At 39.3% G+C, this 11,108-nt stretch overlaps 1 long non-coding RNA gene across 1 annotated transcript; it reads right to left on the reverse strand.

Annotated features, from left to right (window-relative positions):
• Positions 1-8,092: 8,092 nt before the first annotated feature.
• Positions 8,093-9,367, reverse strand: LOC149253361 (uncharacterized). The gene is made up of 2 exons (XR_016266199.1): positions 8,700-9,367; positions 8,093-8,477 (listed from the first exon to the last, which is right to left on the reverse strand). It is a non-coding gene; the product is annotated as an uncharacterized LOC149253361 (long non-coding RNA).
• Positions 9,368-11,108: the final 1,741 nt, after the last annotated feature.

The raw sequence follows: 11,108 nt of genomic DNA on the forward strand, positions 1-11,108 counted from the left end.
TGTAATTTGTAATGTATATGTTAATGTTGATTCACATACATTTTGTTAATTTTTCATATATAATCTAACACAAATGTATCATATGTTCACCATGTGAAATTAACTTGTTTGTTGAACAAAAATTTTGATAATATCACTGTCCTAGGTTTAGGTTCCAATCAAGATATTTTGAGAAATGTTAGTTTTCCTCGAAGAGTTCATGTTGATACAATTATTATTATTATACTTTTATTATATCAGTATTGTGAGGACATATTTTTTAAAAAAATAATTAAATGTTAACAAATTTTGATTCCATCTGATGCTTTGGACATAGTGCCACCGTTTTCCTCCATACTAGGAGATATGTCAAATATTTGATTGTCACAAGTATTGAATATTTTACTTATGTTTTGTTATAAATTGAAGTACAAGTTTCATTAAAAAATGAGATATATTTATCTTACAGTTTTAAAATTTTCAAATTTTAGGTTTGTGGAGACGATTTCCATTCTCCATGGACTTTAGCAATGGAGTCGACAATGGGTATAGGATCATCTAAACAATTTGAAAAAGTGGTATAACAATTTTTTTAATATTTTGATTTTATGAATTTTCATGTGCAATTTTAAATTTTTAATATATACATATATATGTATTGTACAGGGCATCTAGGTGGGAGAAATGTAGAGGGAACACTACAAGGTATTGCATGGAATTTGAAACTTTAGTCGTTTATAGGGATTGAATCGTCTAAACAATTTCAAAAAGTTGATACTTGATTTTTTTAATATTGATCTAGTTTATGCATTTTCGTGTGCAATTTTAAAATTTATATATATATATATGTATGTTTTATAATTTTTTATTATTATTACATTCTCATTTAATTTTAAAGTACAGAATTTTATTTATATATGCAATTACACATGTTGTGTACGACTGATGCAGGAGCATCTGGTCAACAAGGTAAAGTCAGAGGAAAGGCAGACAAGGTTTCCAAAGAGGACTGAGGACACGGTTTGATGGATCGGCAGTAACACTGCCTTGGTTATTTTCTTTTCTTTTACTATCGTTATTATTAACTATGTAATGTGTTTTTTTTAAATTGTCGGAACCAAAGAAAAACAATACTGTGATAATTTTACTTTTAATTAGGAACAGTAACAAATTAGGTAACATTTCTGTGCTTGGAAACAACCACATTACGGTTGGAAAAATACAAAGAAAAACAGAATGTGTCAGTTAGCAACCGACTGTAGAAACTAATGATATAACCAACAACAGTTACGTAATGATCAAACTGTTTTTGTAAACATAATTATAAAAGGAGCGGAATGAACCATTTTGGGGGTTCCGACTTCGTGTAAACAAACAAGAGCAGAGATAACAGAGGAATAGATCTTTTGTGCATTTATTTTTTTTATTGTGTTCAAACTGTGTAATGGTGCAGACAAATATATTAAACTAGACTGTCAAGCAGAGCATGTTTCAGGTGTTGCATTAAGAAAAGTGATAACGCGCTGGAGGAAGAATCACAGCCAAACTCACACAACTGAAACCCCAGGTATGTAAGATAAAACACAGGCCTTGTCGTTCATAAAGTCACAGTTTCATATAAATAAGCTATACAGCCGAACAAGTACATTACACATATAAATCCCTGTATAAGTTTCCATTATATACTGTCCGAAATAATAAAACGACCCAGGACCACAGATATGGTCGCTAACCTACAGTGAACAAGAATAAATTTACACCAAGGCTCATTATCATAATTACAACCAGAGAACAACGAAGGATTGACTCAAGAAAATAACAGTCTAAGGTCTGCACGCAAGTCCGACATTGAGGGTCGAAGAAACCCAAGAAGTAGCTACCAAACATCAAAGAAAAAGAGCTACCCAGGATTGCAAACTGCCGAGAGCATGATGATGGCAACCGTGCACAGTCCCACCTGCAAGTAAATGGGTATAGAAGTATGGTTAGGTCGGAATCATAAACAGTTAAAGAAAATATAAGGAAGAAACAAGAACACAAAACCCGAAGTCGAGTTTACCTGTTCACGGCACCAGGACATCCAACCAACCCAGAAGAAATACCTACCCACGAAGGAGCCGCGACATTAGCAACAGGAAAAGGAGCATACAAACAAATCTGGCATGGAACACTAACTTACCAAGTTTGCATGCGGAATTGCCAGCTGAGAACGCCGTCACCAAACCATCAAGGACAGAGAGGAGTCACCGAAACTGTTGCAGAGGGGCATGAAAGTTCCAGAGAACAAATTGACAACAGAAAGGAAACAAACCCCAATCATTCACAGGCATTCACAAATTGTATAGAGGCAGAAACCTTAAAGAGCTCCAAGGGAAATGACTAAAGCAAACCAGAGCAATCGATGAAAACCTGACTGTGCAGCAATGATTTTGAAACTTACCTTTGCAAGTAAAAGACGCCGGAAGAACAGGCAATATCAAGCACATAGCCGCAACCGCAGTTAGAAGGGCAGCTGGGCATCGAACCAGTGGACCAAACCACCCAGGGACAGAGAGCATTACAACCCACAAACACCAACTGGAGGTCGCAGGCTCACAGAGCGAAATAGGGAAGACAGCAACCGTGAACAGCGAAAGTGAAAAGGCGCGAAGGGTCGAGAACCCTAAAACCCCAAACCCTTGCGAAATTTCCTAGGCAGACAGTTGTTGAGTGGAGGTAAGTTTGGGGTACTACCTCATTAAAAACAGATCCACAAGTACCGATTCCGCGTTGATTCACACAAATAAACAATCAACCAACATACCATAACCCCTTGCCACGGAGTGATACACCTCAACAGACGGAAAGCCGGGATCACGTGGGCTGGCCCCATCAAGTGGTATCAGAGCAGTGTTTTGAGGAAATAGAAGAAGATGGAAGCACCAAGACGAGGACGTGGAAGAGGTGTACGCCGAGGAGCAGATGAAGGATTGAGAGAACAGATCATAGTTCTTACAGCTCGTTTGGAAGCAGTGGAGGCGGGTAGGCGAAGAGACCCGGAACTTGGAGATGACAGTGAGGAGGAAGCAGTAACTGCTACAGACGGGTCAGACTAAGAAGCTCCGGAATTGAGACTGCTGCAATCAGTTCTATTAGCCAGCAGCAAACCCAAAGCAGAGATTTCTACTTACGATGGCAGTCTGTCCGCAGATGTCCTGTTGGACTGGATAAGCGAACTAGATAAGTATTTTGAAAATGAGGAGGTCAGTGAGGATAGAAGAGTTAGATTCGCTGCAACTAAATTAAAGGGACACGCCCTCTTGTGGTGGGACAGTGTCCAAGCAGACAGAAAACGGATGAACAAATTGCCGATACGAAAATGGTCAAGGATGGTGGCAAAATTGAAGGGCAGATTTCTGCCGAAAGACTATCAGGTTGAACTATATCGGCGAGTACAGAATTTAAGACAGAAGGGTATGACTGTCAAAGAGTACACAGAAGAGTTTTACCGAGTGAATTTACGTGCTGGTTATACGGATGATACTCCAGAAAAAACAGCGAGGTACGTAAATGGCTTAAGGATGGAAATATTGGATGAAATCAGTATTCTTTCTCCCCGGAATATTGAAGAAGCCTTTCAGAGTGCTGTGAAGGCTGAAGAGAAAATCAACAGAAAACAGAATAACAGGAGAGGGAGAGGGAATGGCAGAGGACGAGGACAGTCCTACGGCAGAGGGAAAACTGCCGCAAACAGCGATGAAGGCAGCAGTTCCAGAGCTTCAGGGACAGCAAAGAAAGGAGAAAGCACCAGAGGAGGTCGGTCATATCAGCGAGGACGAGGAAATGGCCGCGGAAGAGGGACTAATGTCCAGTGCTACAGGTGCCATAAATGGGGGCACAGATCCTTCAAATGTCCAGAAGTTGAACATGCAGGCCAGAGGGGAACACTTATGGCACAGCCTGAGGAAGCTGAAGCACAACCCTGGGAGGTGGAAGATATGGCAGAAACGGGAGAAGCTTTGATTTTGAATAAAGTGCTATTAAAACCAACCAAGGAGGTGGCTGAACCAACATAGCGGAAAGCACTATTCCGGACAGTTTGTAAATCGCATGGAAAGTGCTGCAAGTTGATAATAGACAGCGGAAGTACGGACAACTTAGTTGCCACCGAGATGGTGGAAAAGCTGGGACTGAAGCGGCTAAAGCACCCCACACCTTACAAGGTGTCGTGGCTACAGAAAGGCCACCAGCTATTAGTGGATGAACAATGCGAGGTAGAATTTCACATTGGCAAGTACCACGACACAGTGGTCTGCGATATTATGCCAATGGACGTGTGCCATATACTGCTTGGAAGACCATGGCAGTATGACCGGAAGGTGACACACGATGGGAAGACAAATTATTATAAGTTTACAAAGGATGGGGTCAAACACACACTTGTACCCATCAAAGAGGAAGACACAGCAGAACCAAGCGGAACAAAGGCACTGTTAATTGGAGGAAAACAGTTTGTGAAACAGGTTGAAGAAAATGAAGTTAATTTTGCAATTGTGAGGAGAATGAAGCCAGTGTTGCTGAACTTGGAAAAATCAGAACTGCCTAAAGAAATACAGGAGCTGTTGGAAGAATTCCAAGACATTGCGGCTGATGAGTTACCTGATAAATTGCCTCCCAAAAGGAGTATCAACCATCACATTGATTTTATACCAGGATCAAGCTTGCCAAACAAGGCAGCGTACAGGATGAGTCCGAAGGACAATGAAGAAGTACGCAAACAAGTGCAGGAGTTGTTGGATAAGGGACTAATCAGAGAAAGCCTGAGCCCCTGTGCAGTACCAACGGTGCTTGCACCCAAGAAAGGTGGAGAATGGCGAATGTGTACGGATTCGCGGGCTATAAACAAAATTACGATTCGTTACAGATTTCCCTTACCCAGAATGGACGACATGATGGACTGTCTTAGTGGGGCAGCTTATTTTACAAAAATAGATCTGAAGAGTGGGTACCATCAGATCCGAATTAGAGAAGGGGATGAGTGGAAAACAGCCTTCAAAACCAATGAAGGGCTGTATGAATGGTTGGTCATGCCATTTGGGTTGAGTAATGCTCCTAGTACTTTTATGAGGCTGATGAACGAGATGTTGAAAGAATTTATTGGCAAGTTCGTGATAGTTTATCTGGACGATATTTTAATCTTCAGCAGAACGAAAAGAGAGCATCTTCAGCCTATTCAAAAGGTGTTCGAGAAGCTGCAGCAGAACAAACTGCTGATAAATTTAAAGAAATGCACTTTCTTACAGAAGGAGCTGATCTATCTGGGATTTGTAGTTGCAGAGAACGAGTTAAAGATGGACCCAGAAAAGATTGCAGCGATCATGAGTTGGCCGTCACCAAAGAGTTTGTTTGAGGTACGTATTTTTCACGGTCTAGCAAGTTTTTATCGGAAATTCATTAAAATTTTCAGTGAAATCTGCGCACCAATGCTAGAGACCATCAAAAAGGCTAGACAACCTTTTTGTTGGACCAAGGCGGAAGAAAACAGTTTCCAACTTTTGAAGCGGAAAATAACGGAGAGGCCGATCTTGAGACTGCCCGATTTTAGTAAACCTTTTCAGGTTCGTTGTGATGCAAGCGGGACAGCTATTGGCACTGTGCTCAGTCAAGAGGACAGACCAGTTGCGTTTTTTAGTGAAAAACTAAATGAGAGTCGGCAGAAGTATTCGTCATATGACAAGGAGTTCTATGCGGTAGTCCAAGCTTTAAAACATTGGAGACACTACCTACTAGGCAATGAGTTCGTCTTGTTTTCTGATAATTCAGCATTACAATATATAACGCAGCAGCACAAGTTGAACCACAAGCATGCCAAGTGGGTGGAATACTTGCAGAGTTTCACTTTTGTGTTAAAACACATAAGTGGGCAAGCCAACAAAGTGGCAGATGCTTTAAGCAGAAGAGCCTTGCTCTTACAGGAAAGTAGCATACAGGTGATGGGATTTGAACATCTGAAAGATTTGTACCAGATGGATGCGGACTTCAAGGAAGCTTTTGAAGCTTGCCAAAATCCCGTATTGAGGAATACAAGCCCGTGGCTAGATTATAATTTACAGGAGGGATTGTTGTTTCGAGGTGGGCAGCTATGTATTCCGGACTGTTCGATGAGGGAAAATCTAGTAAGAGAAAAACATAGTGGTGGACTGGCGGGACATTTTGGCATCGACAAAACCTTGGAGCAGCTCGGACATTTTTATTATTGGCCTAAAATGAGCCAGGACGTACAGAGATATGTAACCAGGTGTAAAATCTGCCAACTGGCGAAAGGACACAGCCAAAACACTGGACTTTACACACCCCTACCTGTTCCAAGTAGGCCGTGGGATTCAGTCAGTATTGATTTTGTCCTAGGATTGCCTAGAACGCAGCGGGGATATGATTCAGTGATGGTGGTGGTAGACAGGTTCTCAAAGATGGCTCATTTCATTCCTTGTCGAAAAACTAGTGACGCCACGAATGTGGCACACCTGTTTTTCACAGAAGTTGTTAGATTGCATGGCTTACCCAAGACTATTGTTTCAGACAGGGATGTGAAATTCACAGGACATTTTTGGCGCACCCTGTGGAAAAAGTTGGGCACGCAATTAAATTTCAGTTCTGCGTATCACCCGCAGACTGATGGACAGACAGAGGTGGTGAACAGGAGTTTGGGAAACTTATTACGAAGTTTGACTGGAGAAAATTCACGATTATGGGATCGAGCCCTTGCCCAGGCAGAATTCGCTTATAACGATTCGCCCAATCGTAGCACCGGATTCAGCCCATTTCAGATTTTGTATGGTATGCATCCTCGGGGAATACATGAACTGCGAGATTTGGGACAGCTAGAACGGAGAAGTGCAGATGGGGAAGATTTTGCTGAAGCAATGAGTGAACTTCATGAGAAAGTCAAATTAAAATTGCAGGACAGCACGCAGAAATACAAACAGCACGCAGACACAAAGCGACGGGAGGTGCATTTTGATGTTGGAGACGAAGTCCTTGCGCACCTGCGCCGGGAACGGTTTCCTAAGGGCACGTATAACAAGTTGAAATACAAGAAAATTGGTCCATGTAAGATTCTGCACAAGTTTTCAGCCAACGCTTATGAAATTCAGCTACCACCTAACATAGGCATTTCACCTATATTCAACGTGGTAGACCTGTTCCCATATCATGCCCAGGCGGAAGATGATAGTATGGTACAGCCAGAACGGGACACCCAGTTAGAGAGCAGTCCTTGGAAGAAGCAGTTACCTTCGGCCCGGACCCATGAAATTGAAGGGATCCTCAGCACCCAAGTAGCCAAGAAGATGCGCAGAAAGGAGTATCTGCATTACCTCGTCAAGTGGAGAGACCGTCCAATGGAGGACAGCTCGTGGCTCGACGCGGCGCAGATTCAAAAGGCTGGTTACTCGGTGGAGGAGCTCATGGAACGGAGCCATGAGTTCTCTTTTACCCCAGAAGCCTGATGCAAGAGCATCTGGTCAACAGGGTAAAGTCAGAGGAAAGGAATACAAGGTTTCCAAAGAGGACTGAGGACACGGTTTGATGGATCGGCAGTAACATTGCCTTGGTTATTTTCTTTTCTTTTACTATCGTTATTATTAACTATGTAATGTGTTTTTTTTAAAATTTCCGGAACCAAAGAAAAACAATACTATGATAATTTTACTTTTAATTAGGAACAGTAACAAATTAGGTAACATTTCTGTGCTTGGAAACAACCACATTACGGTTGGAAAAATACAAAGAAAAACAGAATGTGTCAGTTAGCAACCGACTGTAGAAACTAATGATATAACCAACAACAGTTACGTAATGAACAACTGTTTTTGTAAACAGAATTATAAAAGGAGCGGAATGAACCATTGTGGGGGTTCCGACTTCGTGTAAACAAACAAGAGCAGAGATAACAGAGGAATAGATATTCTGTGCATTCATTTTTTTTATTGTGTTCAAACTGTGTAATGGTGCAGACAAATATATTAAACTAGACTGTCAAGCAGAGCATGTTTCAGGTGTTGCATTAAGAAAAGTGATAACGCGCTGGAGGAAGAATCACAGCCAAACTCACACAACCGAAACCCCAGGTATGTAAGATAACACACAGGCCTTGTCGTTCATAAAGTCACAGTTTCATATAAATAAGCTATACAGCCGAACAAGTACATTACACATATAAATCCCTGTATAAGTTTCCATTATATACTGTCCGAAATAATAAAACGACCCAGGACCACAGATATGGTCGCTAACCTACAGTGAACGAGAATAAATTTACACCAAGGCTCATTATCATAATTACAACCAGAGAACAACGAAAGATTGACTCAAGAAAATAACAGTCTAAGGTCTGCACGCAAGTCCGACATTGAGGGTCGAAGAAACCCAAGAAATAGCTACCAAACATCAAAGAAAAAGAGCTACCCGGGATTGCAGACTGCCGAGAGCATGATGATGGCAACCGTGCACAGTCCCACCTGCAAGTAAATGGGTATAGAAGTATGGTTAGGTCGGAATCATAAACAGTTAAAGAAAATATAAGGAAGAAACAAGAACACAAAACCCGAAGTCGAGTTTACCTGTTCACGGCACCAGGACATCCAACCAACCCAGAAGAAATACCTGCCCACGAAGGAGCCGCGACATTAGCAACAGGAAAAGGAGCATACAAACAAATCTGGCATGGAACACTAACTTACCAAGTTTGCATGCGGAATTGCCAGCTGAGAACGTCGTCACCGAACCATCAAGGACAGAGAGGAGTCACCGAAACCGTTGCAGAGGAGCACGAAAGTTCCAGAGAACAAATTGACAACAGAAAGGAAACAAACCCCAATCATTCACAGGCATTCACAAATTGTATAGAGGCAGAAACCTTAAAGAGCTCCAAGGGAAACGACTAAAGCAAACCAGAGCAATCGATGAAAATCTGACCGCGCAGCAACGATTTCGAAACTTACCTTTGCAAGTAAAAGACGCCGGAAGAACAGGCAATATCAAGCACATAGCCGCAACCACAGTTAGAAGGGCAGCTGGGCATCGAACCAGTGGACCAAACCACCCAGGGACAGAGAGCATTACAACCCACAAACATCAACCGGAGGTCGCAGGCTCACAGAGCGAAATAGGGAAGACAGCAACCGTGAACAGCGAAAGTGAAAAGGCGCGAAGGGTCGAGAACCCTAAAACCCCAAACCCTTGCGAAATTTCTGAGGCAGACAGCTGTTGAGTGGAGGTAAGTCTGGGGTACTACCTCATTAAAAACAGATCCACAAGTACCGATTCCGCATTGATTCACACAAATAAACAATCAACCAACATACCATAACCCCTTGCCACGGAGTGATACACCTCAGCAGACGGAAAGCCGGGATCACGTGGGCTGGCCCCATCAATGCCACCCATGATTCAGATGAGAGCATGAGGAGATTGATATATCATATATTTCAGCAAGATTCTCTAAATTGATGCAACTTTTTATTTGATAGTATTTTATGTTATATTTACTTTTATCACGATATAAATTTTGGACATATTTAAAGTAAAACTCTTTATTATGAATTGACACATTTTTATTTGACAACTTTTTATTATATATTTACTTTTATAATGATATAAATTTTGGACATATTTTAAATATATAACTCTTTATTATGGTTTAATACATGCTAATTTTGGAGTTTATGTACATTTTGCATGTTACAATTTTCATGATGCATGGTTTGATGCTTAAACCTTCATTTTACATATTTAAGTTCATGAGTATGTAGCAATGAAAGTGAATTTGCATTTAGTTGGTACATTTTGCATAATCATTGTTATAATGTTAGTAGATGATTCTTAGGTTTTGTTTAAAGTTGTTTTGTCACTTGTTATTTAAAATGATTAAAATTGCAAATTAAAAAACATGGTACATTTTTCATTTGAATGAATCTTATAATTTGGTGTAGATATCTAAAATAATCATAAAAATTTCATTATAAAATATGGTATGTACATTTTGTATTCATGTATAGAAAGGCTACCATGGATGTCAGTCGATAGTTAACTTTCAATATAAATTTGTTCATGCACAAACATACTATAATATTGCATTATAAAACGTGGTACAATTTGCATGATGCACGGTTTGATGCTTAAATGTTTTACATATTTAAGTTCATAATTATGTAGAAATGAAAGCAAAATTGCATTTAGTTGGTATATTTTGCCTGATCATTCTTATAATGTTAGTAGATGATTCTTAGGTTTTGTTTAAAGTTGTTTTGTCAATTTATTTAAAATGAATCTAGTAAAATTTCAAATTACAAAACATGCTACATTTTTCATTTGAATAAATCTTATCATTTGGTGTAGATGTCTAAAACAATCATAACTTAAAATTGCATTATAAAATATGGTACATGTACATTTTGCATTCATGTATAGAAAGGCTAATATGGATGTCGGTTGATAGTTAAATTTTAACATAAAGTTGTTTGAATGCACAAACATACTATAAAATTGCATTATAAAACATTTTACAATTTGTATGATGCATGGTTTGATGCTTAAAGGTTTTACATATCTAAGTTCATGAATGTAGCAATGAAAGAAAATTTGGTTTTAGTTGGTACATTTTTCATTCAATCATTCTTATAATGTTAATAGATGATTCTTAGGTTTTGTTCAAAGTTGCTTTGTCAAGTTATTTAAAATTAATCTATTAAAATTGGAAATTACAAAATATGGTACATTTTGCATTTGAATGAATCTTTTAATTCGGTGTAGATGTCTAAAGCAATCATAAAAATTGCATTATAAAAATATGGTATGTACATTTTGTATTCATGTATATAAAGGCTACTATGGACGTCAGTTGATAGTTAAATTTTAATATAAAGTTGTTCATGCAGAAACATACTATAATATTTCATTATAAAACATGTTACAATTTGCATGATGCATGGTTTGGTGCTTAAAGGTTTTACATATTTAAGTTCATGAATATAGCAATGAAAATAAATTTGCTTTTAGTTGGTACATTTTGCATTCAATCATTCCTATAATGTTAGTAGAAGATTCTTAGGTTTTGTTTAAAGTTGTTTTGTCAATTTATTTAAAATGAA

Source organism: Pinus tabuliformis, chromosome 7 (assembly GCF_031772625.1).
Source record: "Pinus tabuliformis cultivar Carrire ecotype Pingquan chromosome 7, CPIR1, whole genome shotgun sequence".
Classification (NCBI taxonomy): Eukaryota; Viridiplantae; Streptophyta; class Pinopsida; order Pinales; family Pinaceae; genus Pinus; species Pinus tabuliformis.